The 20,072-nt window shown below is 49.4% G+C and overlaps 1 long non-coding RNA gene across 5 annotated transcripts; it reads left to right on the top strand.

The window, feature by feature from the left end:
• The first annotated feature begins 448 nt into the window (after positions 1-448).
• LOC133254321 (uncharacterized) lies at positions 449-19,251 on the top strand. Of its 5 annotated transcripts, XR_009738653.1 has the most exons (4): positions 15,465-16,033; positions 16,476-16,582; positions 17,284-17,974; positions 18,150-19,251. It is a non-coding gene; the product is annotated as an uncharacterized LOC133254321 (long non-coding RNA). The 5 variants fall into 5 exon arrangements; XR_009738651.1 differs by lacking the exons at positions 15,465-16,033; positions 16,476-16,582 and adding an exon at positions 449-818; XR_009738652.1 differs by lacking the exons at positions 15,465-16,033; positions 16,476-16,582 and adding an exon at positions 16,805-16,951.
• Positions 19,252-20,072: the final 821 nt, after the last annotated feature.

Below are 20,072 nucleotides of genomic sequence, written 5' to 3'. Positions count from 1 at the left end.
ACGCCCGCGGGTCCCGTTCCCCTACAGTCAGCTCCTGCCAGTGGCCAAGCGGTCCCTACAAAGCATAAACTAAGCACATCTTTTCTTATTTAGGAAGTCCCAGTGGCTCCTTCCCGTAGTCGAAATCCATCTCAGACCCTCCGCTCCTTCTGCGGCTGTTCGCTGGCCTGCCTTTCCCAGGTGGGCACCTTTGGCCCACGGTTCTCCTCTCACTCTCCTGGCGCAGGTCCTGGCAAAAGCTGGTGCCCCGCTCTCAGCCGGTTCTCAGGGGTTCCTCTGCAGGGAGCCTGCTTCCCCAGGTGTGTGTACACGCACGGACAGTCCTGAGTCCCCTGGCTGTGAAGGGTCCTCCAAGCTCCTCGTCACTCAGTGCCGGGCACCTGACTGGTGCTGTTTCATCACGCGCGTCAGATGGAGACAAAGTCCTTCCTTACGCGGGTGCGGCCTGACCACAGCGGTTCCGGCTGGTCTCGGAAACTTCCGGTGCTCCCTACAGGAGCCCGCACCCTGGTGTGGGGGAGGCTTGCATTAACCCCACATGGAGATCCTTCCTGTCCTTTGTAGCAACAGCCACGGAAGCATTCCCAGGCTGTCCCAAGCGTCCTGTGGGTGCTAAAGGCAGCGTCTCTGGGTTTTCTGGCAACTGAACATGAGCAGCAGCTGATGGCAGACTGGGCCGACGGGAATCTCCTGGGACGCGGGTGCAGGACCGAGGCGACTCCAGCGTCACCAACGCCCGCCGGGAGGAGTGGAAGCTGATCCGAGAGGCTGGCGTGACGTGAGGGTGGATATTGGCGGGTTTTAACCCTCAGTGGCAGGTGTGTACGGCTTTCGCTTGTTTTCATCTTGCTGTCACCAGGGAAAGTAAGAGCTGGGGTGTGGGGGCGGTGGTGTTTAACCGTTGACAAAAGAGAAAACCTTTCAAAAATCCAAGTGCAGGATTTTTTTTTGAAAAATGCAACTTACAAATGGAACCAACAGAGTATTTCATTTAGAGAAATGTCTGGGATCGTGGTTACAAAAACAAATGAGGTGATTAGTGCTCATCTACAGACATCCAGACGTAACTTCATAAACATGAAAAATCGAGTGCCACATGGAGAGTTTTTTTAATTACATAGAATCCGTCTTTCCACTATTTCTATGTTGACTGAATTATTAAGATTAATAAATCTTACATGAAGCTGAAATTCTCAGATAGTAGGCAGTCCAAGACAACAAATATTTGTTAAATTATAGATTCCAATTTTGACTTATAAGGAGGCAATGAATGAGTTTTATATATTTGATTTAGAAAATAAAACGTGGTTTGAATATTCAAACTGTAGAATTTTTTAAGCTGCTTAATAATCTTCGGTAACAATCTTTATCGTTATCTTTTTTATCTCAAGATAATGAGATTTGAACTTGAATTTAAAATAACTGTTATGAACTATCAAATGAGATGTGTATGTTAAACTCTGAGAGATGAAAGGAAAGAGTTACGTTCATCTAGGAGTAAGGATTCAGCATATAACGGTGTTTGAGACGATTCTTTGAGAGGGGGACTGAGGTGAGAGTTGCAGCGCAGAACTCTGCGGGGTGAAGCGCACGCACAGCAGTCAAAGGACGCTTTGAGTGAGGGTGTGCATGCCTGGGCGAAGGAGTGCTGGGTGGATAAGCAAGTGCAGTCTGGCGGTCGTGAGGGATATAGCTTTATGCTGGAAAACTTCGGGTTCCAAGTGTAGAAGTTTAAAGTTCATATGGTAGGTCAGCATCTCAAGAGGCAAGTAAGCCAGCTCCAGACTCTCTTACCTGCCTACTGGCCTCATGCAAAGAACTCAGAAGCTGTGGGGCTAGAGAACAACACAGTGGAAAAAGTCAGGATTCCAAGCACCACATTAAGAAAAGATCCCAACAGGGTAAGAAGGAACACTGAACTTCCAATTCACTATTACCAACTTTTTGTGACAATGAAATTGTATTACTGCAGCTGCTATTACCCAAACCAACACAGCACACTGTTGGCTCACGCTCACCCGCTGGCTGCCTCAGCTCCAGGCTCCTGCACATGGTACCCACAGGGAGACGGAGGACGGGACAAAACGCTGAGACGGACCTGCCCCCTGAGTCTCTCCTGCTTAAACAGATCTCTTCCGGGGAGCAGAGCAGTCATCACTGAGGAAGCTGATTACATGGGCACCACTCACTGCAAGAAATGCTTTAACCTGACACATTATCTCCCCAGATTCGAGGTTTGGTTGGATATAGACTAGAAAACTGACCATGTTTAGCATAGAAGCTAACATATTTAGCACTGTCTTCCCATCACCCCCTCGAGATCCATGGAGGAAATAATGTGAGGAAATCGCAAAGGAGCGTTGAAGTCATTGGCTGAGGTGTAATGAAGACAGGCAGCCAGAGGATGTGTCTTGCCCAGCACAAATTTGGGGAATTGTTGTTTCCCTAATTAGATTAAACGCAACAGAAAGTCGGGGGCTCCGCTTGGCTGTGCTCCTAGCTTTTTCCTACCTCCCAACAGCTAGTAAGTCCGTGACAAATAAAGAGTGAATGTGTAATGAGCAAATAGCTGGTGAAAGGAGAGGAAATACAGACGCAAAAGGCACTGTGAATCACAGCCGTGTGAACGGACTGGGGAACAAGAGGAACAAACGCCCAGCCTGCGTAACGTTCAGGTACTGGAGACGAGGAGCCCAGCCGAGAAGCAGGCCCCCTGCACACAGCACCCCAATGTCACCAGCCCTTCCGCTGCAGTTCTGTCTCGGGTCTGTCTTGTTCTCCGCAGCTCGGCTAAGCAGCCTCTGAGCCCAGCCTAGTCCCAGAGGTGTCTACACCATCGCACTCGGCACTGGGTCAGCACCCAGGCGGGTCTCCAGACTTCCTGCTGGATCAGCCCAGCAGGCAACTGAGGTTCAGACAGGAGGAGTCTAGAGAGGAGACTGAGGTCTTCAGCTGACATCTTTTGCCTCCGCCTGACTGTAGCAATGAGAAGGATGCGAGATTACCGAGGGAAGGATGCGAGATTACCGAGGAAAGAAAGGAATGCAGTTGCAGTCTTGGCCACACGCAGGGCTGTGGATAAGAACCTAGCCCTCTGCCTCAGTGTCCGTTACAGGGGCCATAGTCACCTGTGTATCACAGTTATCTGAAGCCAAAATGAACACAAGTTAAAATCCAGCTTCTCGGCTGCACCGGACGCATCTCAGGCGCTCAGTCTGTCAGCACAGGCGTGAAGCATCTCCACCGTCCCGAAGACCTGCTGTACCGTCCTGGCTTCACAGACACCAGAGGCCAAGCCGTTTCCTGCACGCATGGATAATGTCCGAGGCAAGAAGGATGCGCTCAGGAATGGGCTCTGGGATTTCGGGGGTGTTTTCTAGTTCCTCCAACAGGAGATACATTGAGAATCCCTTTTCTGACCCTATACCCTAAATAAGCACTTGTTGAATGGCCCTTGCAGGGGCATTCAAATATAGGCAGTGCAGAATTCTCATGAGCAACAGATGTGGCCAAGGCAGTATTCCCGTGGGCTACAACCTCAAGCTTGTTTTTTAAAAAGGAATTTTGCTTTCTTTTAAATTTGGGTTTGATTTTCAGTGGAGTCACAGTGTATCTGCGGCAGGAGATCTAACCTACTCACTTTAAAAACTACAGAGTCTCTGAGCCCTGAGGCATTGCCAGTTTGAACTCGGCTGATTCAGAGCTGCGCTCCTGTTTCTCCTCCCAGGGTGTGAGCTGTATGTTCCAAAAGGGACTGTGGATCTTCTATGTGTCTTCAGGGGAAGACATGTCTGGTTTGCTCCACTCCTGGACGCCACAGAGAGCAGTTCACCCTGTCTGGTCTTTGGCCATCAGCCTCCACTTCGGCCAAAGCTGCAAACCGTCCCTGGCCACCGTGCCCCTGGCGACAAGCAGTGGCTCTGCTGCCCCCTTCTCTGTCTCTCTGAGGGCCCGAGCGGGTCTGGGTCGCTGCAGCAGGACTGTCTCAGCTCCTCTGCCTTGACCCCTTCTGTGTTGTGGGCCCCGCACCCAGGTGGACAGAGGAGCCTCTCCTGAGCCCTGCTTCCCGCTGTCCTGTCCTGGGTGCCTTCTGTCCCCCACGCTCATGACCAGGGCTCTGCCGCTTAGAGAGCAGCAGGGGTGGGATGCAGGACAGCGGGGCCGGGCCGCTGCTCAGACACTCAGCCTGGTCCGAGCGCTTTCCCTGCCCTGGAGGCCTCCGCTTCCTCCTGCTCCTCTGCTCTGGAAGACTTGTGTCCAGGCGGGGACAGCAGGGTAGTCGGCCTTTGCAACCCCCAAGACCCACACACCACGCTGAGCTTTGTTCCTAGAGTCACCATGAGTTTCTTGGGATTCCAGTCATCCCCTGCCGTGGTTTTCAGAAGCTGGTGTTGGAGCCCAAGAGTAAGAATCTGGCTCTCAGTTTTAGACGCAGTCCTCCTGTGTCCTGCCTCAGTGAACGCTTCCCGAGACCTCGGTGGCAGCCACAGACCACCCAGGGAAAAGGCGATGGAGGGAGCGGAGGGGCCTGGGGGCGGCTGGCACTGGGACGTGGACTCTGGCAGATTCGTGCCGCACCCTCGCCGCGGCAGACGCCAGGCTACTGGTGAGCTCTTTGCAAGCAGATTTGTGCAACAGCACTTTGCCTTATAGCCTCTGGAACAACCGGCCTATTTTGTAATTCTCTTAGATTATGGTGGTCTCTGATGCTCTTTGTTCTGACCTGGAAATTCTCCTAACGGTTGAGTGACCTGCTCTTCTTTTCTCTGGGTTCAGTTCAGTTCAGTTCAGTCGCTCAGTCGTGTCCAACCCTTTGCAACCCCTTTAACCGCAGCACGCCAGGCCTCCCTGTCCATCACCAACTCCCGGAGTTCACCCAAACTCATGTCCATTGAGTCAGTGATGCCATCCAGCCATCTCATCCTCTGTTGTCCCCTTTTCCTCCTGCCCTCAATCTTTCCCAGCATCAGGGTCTTTTCCAATGAGTCAGCTTTTCGCATCAGGTGGCCAAAGTATTGGAGTTTCAGCTTCAGCATCAGTCCTTCCAATGAACACCCAGGGCTGATCTCCTTCAGAATGGACTGGTTGGATCTCCTTGCAGTCCAAGGGACTCTCAAGAGTCTTCTCCAACACCACAGTTCAAAAGCATCAATTCTTCGGTGCTCAGCTTTCTTCACAGTCCAACTCTCACATCCATACATGACCACTGGAAAAGCCATAGCCTTGACTAGATGGACCTTTGTTGACAAAGTAATGTCTCTGCTTTTTAATATGCTGTCTAGTTTGGTCATAACTTTCCTTCCAAGGAGCAAGTGTCTTTTACTTTCATGGCTGCAGTCACCATCTGCAGTGATTTTGGAGCCCAGAAAAATAAAGTCTGACACTGTTTCCTCTGTTTCCCCATCTATTTCCCATGAAGTGATGGGACTGGATGCCATGATCTTCGTTTTCTGAATGTTGAGCTTTAAGCCAACTTTTTCACTCTCCTCTTTCACTTTCATCAAGAGGCTTTTTAGTTCCTCTTCACTTTCTGCCATAAGGGTGGTGTCATCTGCATATCTGAGGTTATTGATATTTCTCCAGGCATTCTTGATTCTAGCTTGTGCTTCCTCCAGCCCGGCGTTTCTCCTGATGTACTCTGCATATAAGTTAAATAAACAGGGTGACAATATACAGCCTTGACGTCCTCCTTTTCCTATTTGGAACCAGTCTGTTGTTCCATGCCCGGTTCTAACTGTTGCTTCCTGACCTGCATACAGATTTCTCAGAGGCAGGTCAGGTGACCTGGTACTCCCACCTCTTTCAGAATTGTCCACAGTTGATTGTGACCCACACAGTTTCTCTGGGGAGGTCTTCAGTTTGGGCCAGAAAAAGGATGTCGGGGCCTTCCTAGGTGGGCCAGTGCTGAAGACTCTGCCTTCCAATGCAGAGGGACAGATTCGACCCCTGGTTGGGGACCTACGATCCCACGTGCCTAGTGGCAAAAAAAAAGAAAAGCATAAAACAGAAGTAATATTGCAACAAATTCACTAAAGACTTTAAAAATGTTTCACATTAAAAAAAAGTTAAGAGGAATTTCAGATGAGATTCAAGATATAAGGAATTATGGGTTGAAGAGATTCAACAATGTAAATTGTGTTAAGACCCTAATATGGGTTCAATTTCATAAATAATAGCATCATTTTGATCTCTACATGTTCTCCACCATTTCACCCACATTTTCTCTATTGAGAGTGTAGTTTAGCAGCTTCAAAAATGCTGACAGGTCAGTACTGAGAGTGAGAATTGAGTGCATAGAAAACCATATGTATCCATACCCACAAAGACAGAACTGTTCAGATTTCTCTCATAACAAACTGCTAACAAAATCGTAATCAATGCCTAGTAAATGTCAGGCTTGCTATGTTGCTATATATCTTCCCAACCTGGCTTGAGTCAAGATAAACAAGAACTATTGCTCAGATGACTTCCCAGAATCTTCAGACTTGGTAGAAACGACAAACATGAGTAAAGTACTAGGAACGTATTTGCACAGAGTGAGAGACTCTCTGAATCAAGAGCATCACCTGTTCCTCACGTCACAGTCGGCTGGTTCTCAGCAGCAGCTAGAGAGGTGGGTTATCGCACACATTTCAGCTCTGGGCTGTGGGGAAAGGAAGCAAAGTGAGCTTTCTTTAATAACTGGCATGCATTTCACAGTTTCCCAAAGCAAAATAACTGATGCATAAACATTTTCAAAATAGGGTTTTTGTGTTTTTTTTCCAGCAGCGTAATGCAAATCACTGGGCAAACCACACCATCTTCTCCTCCACGGCCACATGAAGTCAAGACGCCTTTAGGGCTGACTCACAGGTCATTCTTGCTTTCCTCAAAATAAACATGGAGTTCTTAGTTTTATTTTCTCTCAGTGGTGATCTCAAAGTCCTTGTCCTGATGTTCTTCTTTATAAGAATTAAAAAGGAAAAATTTGATAAAAGTATATAAAGACTCTTGAGTATACCCATTTGCTGTTTTTATTATTAAAATATCACTAAAAACAGCAAAAGTGGATATAAAATAACCAAATGCTCTTACCATCTCCATAGCTGTGAACAAATGCTTTTTTCAAGTTGATGTGATGAGGACATAAATTAACTGCATTTTGATGACAAAGATAGTTGGCTTTCTCTTCTCAGAGTGTGTTTAGTGGGTCATAAATTACCTGTTCTTTCTTCTTCAGATGAGAGTAAACTATTGTTAGAACTTTCTTCGTTTCTTTTGGGTTTATATGTTAGAGGTCAAACCATGACCTTATAAAACATGACCTGAGGTGTAAGGGGGCCTGTGGAGAAGATTTTAAATGGAATCCAGTATAAACGAAGACACAATTAAACTCCGTCTTACCATGTGTCCACAGTTAAAAGCTCTCATCTGCATTCTCTTTAAATTTCTATGTATATTTCACCTTTATAATGCTTTTCTCTTTTGTGTAAGGTTTTTGAAACTGGAGTTTCAGAAAGACGTAAAGAATGTGTGCTAATAAAATGCCCTCAGTCAATAAGGGGAACCTCGTTTCATGTGGTTAATAGCTCTGTTCTACACGCATAGTAGACTTGTTCTAATTTCAGACACATAATAACCATGCTCACAAAGCTCGTGGAACTTTCCCGTCACTAGCTGTGATCCACGAGAAATAAATCCTCTAGGACAGGCAGGAGCACTTGTACAGTGGCGGCAGATGGCGTTTGGGGCCACACAAGTCCTCAGTATGATATTATAGACACATTTTGCAAGCTAGCTCAATATTAGGCCTTCATTTCATCCCAAGACATTAATAAGTTGAAACTGAGAAACGCCACGATTATCACAGAAGTTCGAGAATGAAGCAATTGGCTTCATGATCATCTGTAAATGAGCTCCCAAGGCCCCTGACTTTCACGAGTGTAACAGGCAATTTCTTCAGCCGTCTGATTATATTCCGTCACCCACCTCAGTGTTTTCATTCGTTGGTCATCGCCACGGACGATGAGCCAGAGGGGATAAAAAAGAAGTGACTGAGCCATTTACTTGCCTCAAAATCAAACCAAATATTTGTTTGAGGTTCCAAATATTTAGATAATGTACCCACTAATTTTTATTTGACTTCATGTTTTGCACATCCTTTTCCAGAGCCAAAATGCCCTTTCCTCCAGTTTATTGATTGATTTAAATGTCTTATGTAAAAGTAAACAGGAACAGATGAATTTTTTTTTTTTTAAAGAAAACACTTTGGTTCTTATGTGCCCAGTGAAAAACTTTATTTTTCTCACCTTTCAAATATTTTTCTGCATATTTAGTTTCCAGCATCCCAAGTAGGTTGCACGGTTTCTTTGAGTTTATTCTGTTTGTGGCTCACTGAATTTTTGAATATATAAATTTTTGTCTTGAACAATGTTTGGGAAGGTTTTAGCCATTATTCTTTCAAATAATTTTTCTCCAAACATCACTGTTTCTCCCCCACTCTGGCTTTCCAGTGCTGTGAGTGTGAGAATTTTGAGATTATTCCACAGCTTCCTTAGACTCTGTTCATTTTCTTCAATTGTTTTTTCCTCTGTCATTCAGATGAAATGATTTCTATTCATTGAAATTTAAATTCATTGACTTTTCACTCTACTTCCTACATTCTACAAGCAAACCCATCCATGGGATTATTCAATTTTATCTATTGCATTTCTTAGTTCTAAAATTTCCATTTCATAGCCTCTCATTTCCTCCTGAGAACTTCACTTTCATTCATTTCAAGAGTGTTTACCTCGATCTCAAGGAGTATAGTTATAGCAGTTGCCTTAGTCTTTCTTTGGTAATTCGAACATCTGGGTCACATTGAAATTGGCATCTGTTGATAATCTTTCCTTCTGAGTGTTGATCTTAATTTTCTGGTTCATTGTACTTCAAATACTTTGGGATTGGATCCTGAACATTTTTAATACTACACTATGAAATTTTGAATCCTGTTAAAATCTTCTGGAAACTATTGAATTTTGTTGCTGTTGTTTTAACAGGAAATCCACTCAGTTATCCTTCCCAGCTCCGGGGCCCCACTGGGCTTTCCTTTAGGGTCAGAGTTGCTTGTGAAGGTCTATTCATTCAGTACAGCTGAGACAAGAGAAGGAAAAATAAATAATAAGGATTTTTCATACTCTTCAAATACTGGGTCCTTTTTTTTTTTTATCAAGTTTAAGTCCTTTGGCCAGAAAGATAAGTTTTCTCTTAGATTTTTAGATTTTCAGTAGTCATTACTGTCAGAGCGCTAGGAACTGAACTACCAAACAAGAAGGCCAGGAGGAAAAAGATAAGCAAAGGAAGAACAACCGAAGGGGTCTTTTCCCACACTCAGTGCAGAGAATCCTCCTCCTGGTCCTTGGACAGATAGACGGTGTTTGTCTCAAAAATGCACTGTTTGTGTCCACTGGACAGTCCCCAACCCGGGCAGCCTTCAGGGCAAAGCCAGGAGCTAAAAGAGGAAACTCAGCCAGCAGGGCTTCTTAAACCCTGACTCTTCTCCTTAAAGGCACGGCCACTGTGAACATCCAGAGCCCTGGGGCCATTGCTTCTGTTTTAACTGGTGTTTGTATGGTAATTAGGGCTTCTCAGATGGCTCCTGGTGAAGAATCTACAGGGCAGGTCAAGGGCTGCAGTGCAGGAGACCAATGTTTGAAGCCTGGACTGGGAAGATCCCCTGGAGAAAAGTGAAAGTGAAGTTGCTCAGTCCAGTCGGACTCTTTGCGACCCCGTGGACTGTAGCCCACTACGCTCCTCTGTCCGTGGGATTTTCCAGGCAAGAGTGCTGGAGTGGGTTGCCATTTCCTTCTCCAGGGGATCTTCCCAACCCAGGGACCGAACCCAGGGCTCCTGCATTGTAAGCAAGACGCTTCTCCCCTGGAAAAGGAAATGACAACCCACTGCAGTATTCTGGCCTGGAGAATCCCCTGGACAGAGAATCGTGGCGGGCTACAGTCGACGGGTCGCACAGAGTCAGACACGAGTGCTCAAGTGAACAGCAGAGCTGGTTGGTATGGGAAGCAGGCTTCGGGGTGCTGGCTCCCGGGAAGCCGCAGAGGTTAGCTTTTCTCATATTTTGAACTGCTCATGTAAGGATTATGTCTTGATAATGAATTAAAGTCAGGATTAAATAATTTATTTATTATTATAGTGATTATCATTCTGTGAATCTGCTTAAGATTGACCTGTTTTAATTAAATAACATCCATTCCATTTAATTCAAATTCAAAGCAGTGATTCTACCTCATTTAAAGAGTATCTAAGAAACTTGAATTTAATTACCAGATGTAGATAGCAGCACCTATTTGTTAATGAAGCAATCACTCAAAAATCTGAGGAAAAAAGCAGATTATTTGATTCAGAGTCGGATAAAAAGCCAGATAAAAGGATAAAAGTCTTCAAAACTATGGGAATATGATAAAATTATGCTTCTTTTCAGATCATATAAAATGAAAAGTGCCTTTTAGAAAACGTTGCAAATATTTTTTGTAGCAAAACAATAACAATAATTTTTCTTTTTTTTTCAAACTGTAAAATGATTGCACTTTATAATAGAAGAGAAAGCCATTCCCTTCTCTAGGGAATCTTTCCAACCTAGGAATTGAACCCAGGTCTCTTGCATTGCACGCAGATTCTTTGCCCTCTGAGCTACCAGGGAAGAAGCCTCCTTATAATAGAAGGGAAAGAACAAACAGATCAGCACTTAAAACTATGAAGTTTTAACTTGATTCCTAATACAGGGGAACCTCTATTGTCCTGTGTCACAGCTGGTTTAGGTACCAACAGGTGTGGAGAAGGCAATGGCACCCCACTCCAGTACTCTTGCCTGGAAAACCCCATGGACGGAGGAGCCTGGTGGGCTGCAGTCCGTGGGGTCGCACAGAGTCGGACACGACTGAGCGACTTCACTTTCACTTTTCACTTTCATGCATTGGAGGAGGAAATGGCAACCCACTCCAGTGTTCTTGCCTGGAGAATCCCAGGGACTGGGGAGCCTGGTGGGCTGCTGTCCATGGGGTCCCACAGAGTCGGACACGACTGAGCGACTTCACTTTCATGGATTGGAGAAGGAAATGGCAACCCACTCCAGTGTTCTTGCCTGGAGAATCCCAGGGACCGGGAGCCTGGTGGGCTGCCGTCTATGGGGTCGCACAGAGTTGGACACGACTGAAGCGACTTAGCAGCAGCAGGTGTTACAAAATCGTGTAGGGAACTGTATTTGTCATAAAAGTTGTGGGCTCCGTGGCACACATGCCCCCCGATAGACAAGGGTGAAGATGAAGGGGAATTACATCTTCTGAAGACCTGCCAAGAGCTGATTACGTAGACGTACATTTCTTCAGTTAATTTTCAAGTGAAACCTGTGAGGCAAAATGAAACCGAGAGCTACCCGTGTTACAGACATAGCATGGAGCACAGTCACACGCCCCGGCTCACGGAGCACAGCCACACGCCCGGGCTCACGGAGCACAGCCACACGCCCGGGCTCACGGAGCACAGCCACACGCCCCGGCTCACGGCGAGCCAGAGGCCAGGGCCCACAGTCAGCATTCCAGATCCAAATCCACTGACTTGAAAAATGCATGATATTTTAATTGGCCTGTGACAAAATGAAGCCAAGAAATGCTCAATCTCAGTTCAGTTCAGTCACTCGGTCGTGTCCGACTCTGTGCGACCCCATGAACCGCAGCACGCCAGGCCTCCCTGTCCATCACCAACTCCTGGAGTTCACCCAGACTCACGTCCATCGAGTCAGTGATGCCATCCAGCCATCTCATCCTCTGTTGTCCCCTTCTCCTCCTGCCCCCAATCCCTCCCAGCATCAGAGTCTTTTCCAATGAGTCAACTCTTCGCATGAGGTGGCCAAAGTACTGGAGTTTCAGCCTCAGCATCATTCCTTCCAAAAAAATCCCAGGGCTGATCGCCTTCAGAATGGACTAATTACCATTCATGCTTAAAATCTATTCTTTCTGCTTTTAGATTTTTTTCCCCCAAATGAAACAAGATGATAGTACATTGGAGCAAACCTCTTTAAAAAGTTTCCTTGGCAAACACATAAAAATGTGTAATTGGCAACTGTGTGTTTCCAATTTCATTAGAAAATCCTGAGTTCATGAAAATTCTAACCATATAACCTATTTCAAATGAAGATTTATCTCAGTTGACAGCATGTCTTTTTAGTTATCAAAATGCAAATGCCATAATCATTATTTCCACCGTATTCTGTAAGTAGAAACTCAACTGCACGCACATTCTTCTGTACTACGAGTCGGACATTTAAAACTGCAGCCCATTCCTGCACTCCCGGGATGACCTTCAAACTTGCCAGAGGAAGAGCTCAAAACCACTGCACTGGCTTTGAATCACGATCACGTTTTCCAGAGAAATATTTTTAGCTTCTTCCAAAAGATAATGACAACTTTCTTAGTAGAACCACCATCTTCTCCACTTACAAGAATGCCACGTAACCACTGAAATTCCTAATCAGAAGATCAAAACGTTAAGTCCATGTATCCGTTTCTGAAGAAAATGTGGATTCATTAAAAAATCCTTATAATGACCTAGATTTCTTTCTCAAAGGCAGTTCTGATAAGTCCTTGAATCAGCATGTCGTTAGACTTATAACCCTGGCTTTCCCCCCATTGCCTTAAAGTATGAAAACACTGTGGGGCTCTTCTCCACAGTGACAGAACCCGGTGTCACCGGGTCCCCAGCAGAGGACGGACTCCCGGCCTGGCCTGTGGCGGGCTGTGCGTGGCCCTAAGCTCACTGGTGAGGTACCGCGATCCCCCGGTTCCACCAAGCCCTTGCATTCATTGTGCTGCTACTTTTTAAATCAGTTGCAAAACTAATAAAGACACGGAGCACATTTTCGGACTCTAAAGGAAAATTTTAGAATCGCTTAGTGTATTTACGGCTTCCCAGATGGTGCTGGTAGTCAAGAACCTGCCTGCCAATGCAGGACATAAGAGATGCGGGTTTGATCCCTGGGTGGGGAAGATGCCCTGGAGGAGGAAATGGCAACCCACTCCAGTATTTTTGCCTGGAGAATCCTGTGGACAGAGGAGCCTGGTAGGCTACAGTCCACAGGGTCACAAAGAGTCAGACATGATTAAAGCAACTTAGCATACAAGCCTGGTGGGCTGCCGTCTATGGGGTCGCACAGAGTCGGACACGACTGAAGCGACTTAGCAGCAGCAGCAGCATACGCATGCACCCAGGCACGGTGTATTTTAACTTCAGAATGAACTCGTCTGTTAATCCTGATGGCAAGCCTGTACCTTGTGAGAACTGAACAGCTGAGAATCTGTCTGCTGGCGGGGGCTGGAGGTTCCGGGGGCCCCGCGGGTGTCGATTCTGGGAGCAGGGCCGCTGGGCTTCGGGCTTTGTAACTCGTCAGACAGTGGGTCTCCCACCTATTCAGAGGCCTTTGCGTTTTCAAAGGATGTACTCAGAGAACTTTCTGGTATAAAAATGGAGAAATGAATTTAATTTTTTTTTCCCGAAGCTTGCTCATCTTCATTCAGCCACATCCATTTTGCTTTTGGGCTTCCATGGAATGTAGGTTGAACTGGAAAATATTTGTGGTTAGGACAAATATGATTTTATTGGCATAATAAACAAGACATCCATCAGGAATGCTTTGGAACCGTTAGTGTTTAAACTGCTCTTCACTAGGCTTTTACCTACTTGAATTTTATCTTCCTTCTCAGCCCCTCCTGACTCACATTATGCTCGAAACCCCGGACTCCTTTCCATCAGTGAGGTTTCTCCTTTCCTTCTAATAGGTGTTTGCTCGTTTAGATTGCAGGTGGCACGGTGGGAAAGAATCTGCCTGGTAAGACGGGAAACACAGGAGACACAGGTTTGATCCCTGGGTTAGTAAGATCCCCTGGAGAAGGGAATGGCAGCCCCTCCAGCACTCTTGCCTGGAGAATCCTGTGGACAGAGGAGCCTGGTGGGCTGCAGTCCACGGGGTTGCAAAGAGGCGGACACGCCGAGACCCTGAGCACACGAGCACGCACGTTTGTGTGAGACAGCTGATAGCAAGTCAGATCCGAGTATATCACCTTAGAGAACACACCAGCTGAGCGGCTCTCCTGCGTGGGTCTCTGTCCCCGGCACGGTCACGTGTGCAGAGTCCTTCATCTTCTCTCAGGCATGGCAGTGCCACCCCAGCGTCCCCCCATTGACCAGAGCTGGGCTCCAGGGTACGCAGGCCTGGGTGCCGCTCTGGTGGAGAAGGTGGGTCTGTAAGGAGGTCTGGGGGTCCGTGGTCGCCCTGCGTGGGAGGAAGGCCAGAACACCTTGCGTTGGGGCTTGCGGGGAGAGGGAGCATGAAGCCAGGGAAAGGAGGGATTCGCGTAGCTCTCCGCAAAGCTTCTTCCTGCCCCTGCCTGAAGCTCCATGGCAGTATAGGCAACCAGCACGAGGTTTGACAGGAAGGGTTATTAGCTGGTGCGAAGCAGGAGGACAGTGAGCTTCGCACTGGCTGTGATTGATGGGGACAGGCCTGGAGGGCCCCCAGCCATAGCAGCCTGTGACTCGGGAGGTTGGAGTCGAATCCCCTCCGGTTCTGAGGGGCCGGAAGGATGTGGTGAAGCTGTGGTCGGTGATGGACAGGGCGAGATTGGCTGCAGGCTCCCGCGAGGCTGGGTGCTCCCGCCCAAGTGGACCTCGCTCAGAGGCTGCTGCCCTTCCTGCGTTTGTGCTGCTCGGCGGCCTGTCCCTCCGGGGAGCCCCCGGGCCCTCTGGTCCAGGAGGCACCTTGCTTCTCTCCTTAATCTGAGTCCCTGGCTGGTGGTGGGGTAGCTGAGAGGGTCAATGAGCTAACGCAGCAAGAGCGCCAGACGTGCTGTGAATTGAACTGTGTTCCCCAAACCTGTGCTCGGTTCAGTCCCCAGGCCCTGGGGCTGTGGAAGCAGGGTCTTTGCAGATGGCAGATGAGGTGGCTGGGGTGGGCAGGTCTCTGGTGTCCTCGTGGGAAGAGGAGATCAGGACATAGGCGCGGAGGGACGACTCTGGGTGAAGAGCAGGCAGGCTGGAGTGATGGGCCGCCAGCGGAGGGCCGCGCAGGGCTGCCGGTGGCTGGAAGGGCAGGGGGAGGAGGGAATGGACACCTCGGGTCCAGCCCGCTCACGTCCTGGGCTGCGAGGGGCAAACCTCTGTCATCCTGAAGCACTCGGTTGTGGCATTTGTTACGGCAGCCCCAGGAAACCAATACAGGGCTCGAGCACCGGTTAGCAGTTCGAGGGATGGGGCGGAGCGCCCTGCGTCCTCCTCTTCACTCGCCCACATGCTTCCGCGCTCCTTGCCGAGGCACTGCATCCATCTGGAGCAATTTTCAGATGCTGAAGCCGCTGGTAGTTGGTTATATTTCGTTGTTGTTGTTCAGTCGCTAAGTCATTCCTGTTCTGCGACCCCATGGACTGCAGGGCACCAGGCTTCTGAGTCCTTCACTGTCTCCTGGAGCTTACTCAAACTCATGTGCATTGCGTCCACGATGCCATCCAGCCATCTCACCCTCTGTCGTCCCCTTCTCCTCCTGCCTTCAGTCTTTCCCAGCATCAGGGTCTTTTCCAATGAGTCAGCCCTTCACATCAGGTGGCCAACGTATTGGAGCTTCAGCTTCAGCATCAGTCCTTCCAGTGAATATTCAGGGTTGATTTCCTATAGAATTAAGTCATTTTTTGTTCTAAACATGCATTAAAAAGTATGTGGACTTTTTCTCACTTGGTTGAATAAAGTGTGTGTCTAAGTGTGTTCCAGATGGCTGAAATTCTTCTAGTAACAGCACCGTTTGTGAGTGTCATGTAATATCCAACCAAGGGTCTTTTAAAATAAATAGCTGGAGATGTTTATTGAACCAGTAGAGTTGGGTTCTTTTCTTTCTCATGTGAAGTACCTTTTTGATAGGATTGGCAATTTAAACCTCCCTCCACCCTGACCCCAGTTGAGTCAACGAGACTGCAGATTTCTTGACTGAAGCCTCTGGACTCCAGAGTGCACTGAGGTAGGTGATTAAGAAACTGTTTCCCCCTTAGTGTTAAGCCTGGGGCTTCCCTGGTGGCTTAGACAGTCAAGAATGGTTTGATCCCTGGGTCAGGAAGATGTCCTGGTGAAGGGAATGGCAGCCCACTCCAGTACTCTTGCCTGGGAAATCCCATGGACAGATGGGCCTGGCGGGCTATAATCCATGGAGTCGCAAAGCATCGGACACTGAGCAACTAACCCACTCAGTTAAGACTAAAGTCTACACAAGAGTTTCTCATTGACTGTCACTTATTTTGAGTTACAAAAGGCAGACATCTTTTGAGCCCATGCATTTCAATGGAGGTTTCTAGAATGCTGTGTTTTGTGGGAGCTCAGAGAGGGCTGAGCTAGGGTGTTGTCTGGTCTAGTTCTGAAGGCAATCAGCAGGAAATGCTAACTTCTCTGCCTCTTCTTTAAATCAGGAAAACAGCAACCATGACATTTCTCCTCTTTCTCATCTCAATAAATCCCTGTTAAATACAGCAAGTTCCCACCTCCACGAAACTCCGAAAACCCTCGGGAGTGATGGGTAAGTTGGGTCCCTACCAGAGACAGAGAACTGAGTTGTCCACCAAGATCAGAAAAGGCTGGACCCAGCGCCTTCTGGGCCAGGTGGCGGGACCCAGATGTGTGTGGCACTCGGGGAGGAGCGGTCCCCAAGGGAAGCGCTGAGAGCAGGGCCTCCCCTGGGAAGCGGGGTGTGGCCGAGAGGCCCCTCCCACACTGCAGCCTTGGTCACTGGTCACCGGTCAGAGCCTCCGACCCAGCCTGGAGGCCTCACCCAGCCTCCCAGGGGCAGCTCCTCGGGCCTCAGACCCAGGTGCTCGTCTCCAGAGCGGCCTGTGCTGTGGCTCCTGTCTGACAAGCAGTGTCTCTGGGTCCCTGCCTCCTCATACAGGTTCTGACCTCTGTCTCGTTCTGACCAAGGTGGTGGGTGCGATGGCCTTGCGGGTCTTTGCAGAAGAGGAATTCTGCTTAATGTGTCTTCTATGTTTATAACCTTTTAAGATGATTGTAAAATTGTCTTGTCAGATCTAACCAATTCCAGAAGTGATTTCAAAATATCCTACAGTATTTTGTTTCGAGTTTATCTCAGATCGGCTGATGACGAAAGCAGCCACGGCCGTCCGAACGTCCCAGGAAGCGGCTCATTTCCTGCTGAGCTTCTGGTCATCTAGCTTGCTTTCCCGTGACTGTCTTAACCACCCTCTCTTCTCCCTGCCTTTTCAGCACATCTTTCTGATGATCGTCGGCTTTGTCACAAGGAGAGACAACATCACAGAAGCTGCGCTCATCAAGGACGGCCCAGGCAGAGATTCTCAAGGACGACATGCCTAAACGTACGTGAAGTGTGCTTTTGAACACCTGGAGAGGTGAGGCTGGAGGAAACAACTCTGTGTTTCTCACTGGCCTCCGGGTCCCGCCCCACAGGATGCCCCACAGACTCGGAGCGGACTGCACAGTGACCACAGGTGACCGCAAACTCTCAGTGTTTGCAATTACAGCTCTCAGGAGTGGATGGGCACTGGGGGCTCAGAGCCTGGTGATCCTCCCTGAAAGCAAGGGGTGATTCAGCTGCTCCTCCCGCCCACCCCACACAACAGCAAGGCACGCAGCATCCCACACACACTCCCGGGGAGGAGGAGGACAAGCAAGCCCTATGTTGCTGGAGACAGAGACAGAGGAGGAGAGAGAACGCGCGAATCAACCCCAGGAGCTAGACTTAGCGTGGCTTTTGTAAACTGACAGGCAGCTTGTGCGGCTCAGGAGCCCCTTCTGGCCAAGCCCCACTGCCTGCTGTTCTGAAGACCTGCCCTGCACACCCCCGACTCGCCCCAGCTGGATAGGAGTGAGGACGTGCTGACCGGTGTCCCCGCCTCAGTCCCTTCCAGGTGGAGCCAGGCTCGTCCTGGCTCAGCAGGTGAGTCCCCCTGCCGCTCCTCAGGGGCGGCCCTGACCGCCCACCACCCCTCCCCACAGCTGTCTGCAGACCCCCTCCGCACCCCTTCTATTTAGTCCAAGCCCCAGGCCCGGGTTGGCCTCTGGGAGCCTCTGAGTGCACGCAGGACAGGCTAACCCCTGGGCCCCATCTCCAGGGCCCTGCAGGACTGCACGGGAAACGACAAAACTCGCCCTCTCCGCACAGCCTGAAACTCTTCTCCAAGTGATTCTGCCGTAGAGACCACTCCGACCCCAGGCCTTCACCCCTCCCAGCGCCGAGGGGGGACGTCCGTCAGGAACAAGCCTCGTGCCCTTCACAAGGTCACCCAGACCACTGAGGCGGGGTCTGCCTCCATGAACCAGGAGGGGCCGTCAGCTCAAGGTGAGACCAGGCACCGGCATCTCTGACTCCCATTTTCTAACAAGCTCAACGAGTCTACTTGCAGGGACGGTTCTGTTGAGATGACAAACACTTGCAGGGGTGTTTAAAGAAGAAGAGATAGAAACTCGGCCCCCGCGGAGCGTCGTGCGGTTCCCCCACTTCTCGCTTCGGAGCTGCTTCCTCGGGCCGGGCCCTCCCCTCCCAGGGCCCCAGGTGAGCCGGACCCCACTGCCCAGTCTTCACCCACAGTTGGCCTTGATTGACTATACACAGAAGAAGAAATATTAAAGGAGTGGGGGGAAAAGGCCGGCCGAAATGGATGTGTTTGCTTTTTTCCACTTAAATCATATTGGGTTGAGGAGGAGCAATTATGGAAAACAGCGGGGAAGCGAGCTTTTCTTGTAACCGTTCCCATGGCTCTCCGAATCCCCCCCAGAGGAACTGGCGGTCCCCACAGAGGCACAGAAGCTGCTAAAATCCCGGGTGGTCTGGGTCCAGCTTCGTGGCCCCCAGCGTTCTGAGAGTGACTGCATGTGTGGCTGTTACCAGCACAATTTGGGGTTTGTGTAGTGTGGTTTAATTCACAAAAGAAAATTCCTTTAATCAGGCAACAGGAATGCTGTCCTGCTCGGAGCGCACCGGGGCCCTCTCTGATGAGCCTGGTCGTGTCTGGGGGTGTGTTAGGACCCCTTTCCAGGCCTGCCGTAGACTGGAGACGCTGCTGTGGCCACGATCCCCTCGTGCCTTCATGGCAGACCAGTCACCTGGGGACTCGCTTCCAGCATCTGCGCCTGTGCGGGGCCCCCACCTGTGCCTGTGGGGGACCCCACAGGACCCCCGACGAGGGTCTCCTTCACGTGGGATCTCAGGTGGCGCCTCGGGAGGGGGGTCTGCCTGGGGTCAGCGAGGTGTGGGGTGCTCGACCTGCCCCTCCAGGGTGCCCGTGGGTGCAGGCCCCTGGCCACAGGGCAGCGGTCACTGTCAGCTGCCCCTGGGGGACTGTACCAGGCTGCTGGTGCCTGTCAGAAATACGCTCGATGGACGAAGATGGCCCTGGCGCCTGGGCCGTGATGGCGGCTCACCAGCAGCCTGACTGCCTCTGAAAGGGGATGCCTGCTCTGTGCTTGCTACAGGCGTGCTGCCCCCGCCGGGGCTCTCAGAGGATGACCTGTGCCCTCTGGAGGGAAGGCTGCCCGGACGGTCCTGCAAAGTAAACGCACCATTCCAGGCAATTCTCTGTCGTTTCCACACAGAAAACGATTTCTCCAAAACCTTTGATTGGTAGGACAAAGGCGATGACCTCCTTTTCTGGTAGGAAAAGGATAGTGATGATAATACAGTAAATAGAAGAAAGGAGGAAAAGTGTCTTCAGGGCTGGAGTTCACGGGGTATTTGAAAGCAGCGATGGACGCCAGTGGGAAGCGGGTGGGAGGATCCTTCTGGAAACGTCCGCTCTCCCCAGTCCCATTTGTCTGAGGGCTCGAAGGCGTGAGGACAGCTGACTGCCGCCCCACTGGTCCAGGAGGAGTTGCCTGGTTGTCAAGACTACATCCATGTTAATTAATCTCTCAAAGACGGGTTTAGGAGAAGAGATTAGAAGTCTGCACTATTTTGTTTAAGAAGCGGAATTTTTAATAGACAAAAGCCCAGCATTTTAGACCCGCTCTTATTTTGGATCTACCTTAGGAACCAAGCT

This window comes from Bos javanicus, chromosome 9 (assembly GCF_032452875.1).
Source record: "Bos javanicus breed banteng chromosome 9, ARS-OSU_banteng_1.0, whole genome shotgun sequence".
In the NCBI taxonomy this organism is placed as follows: Eukaryota; Metazoa; Chordata; class Mammalia; order Artiodactyla; family Bovidae; genus Bos; species Bos javanicus.
The sequence above is the reverse complement of the archived record's forward strand: the minus strand, read 5'-3'. Positions and strand labels throughout refer to the sequence as shown.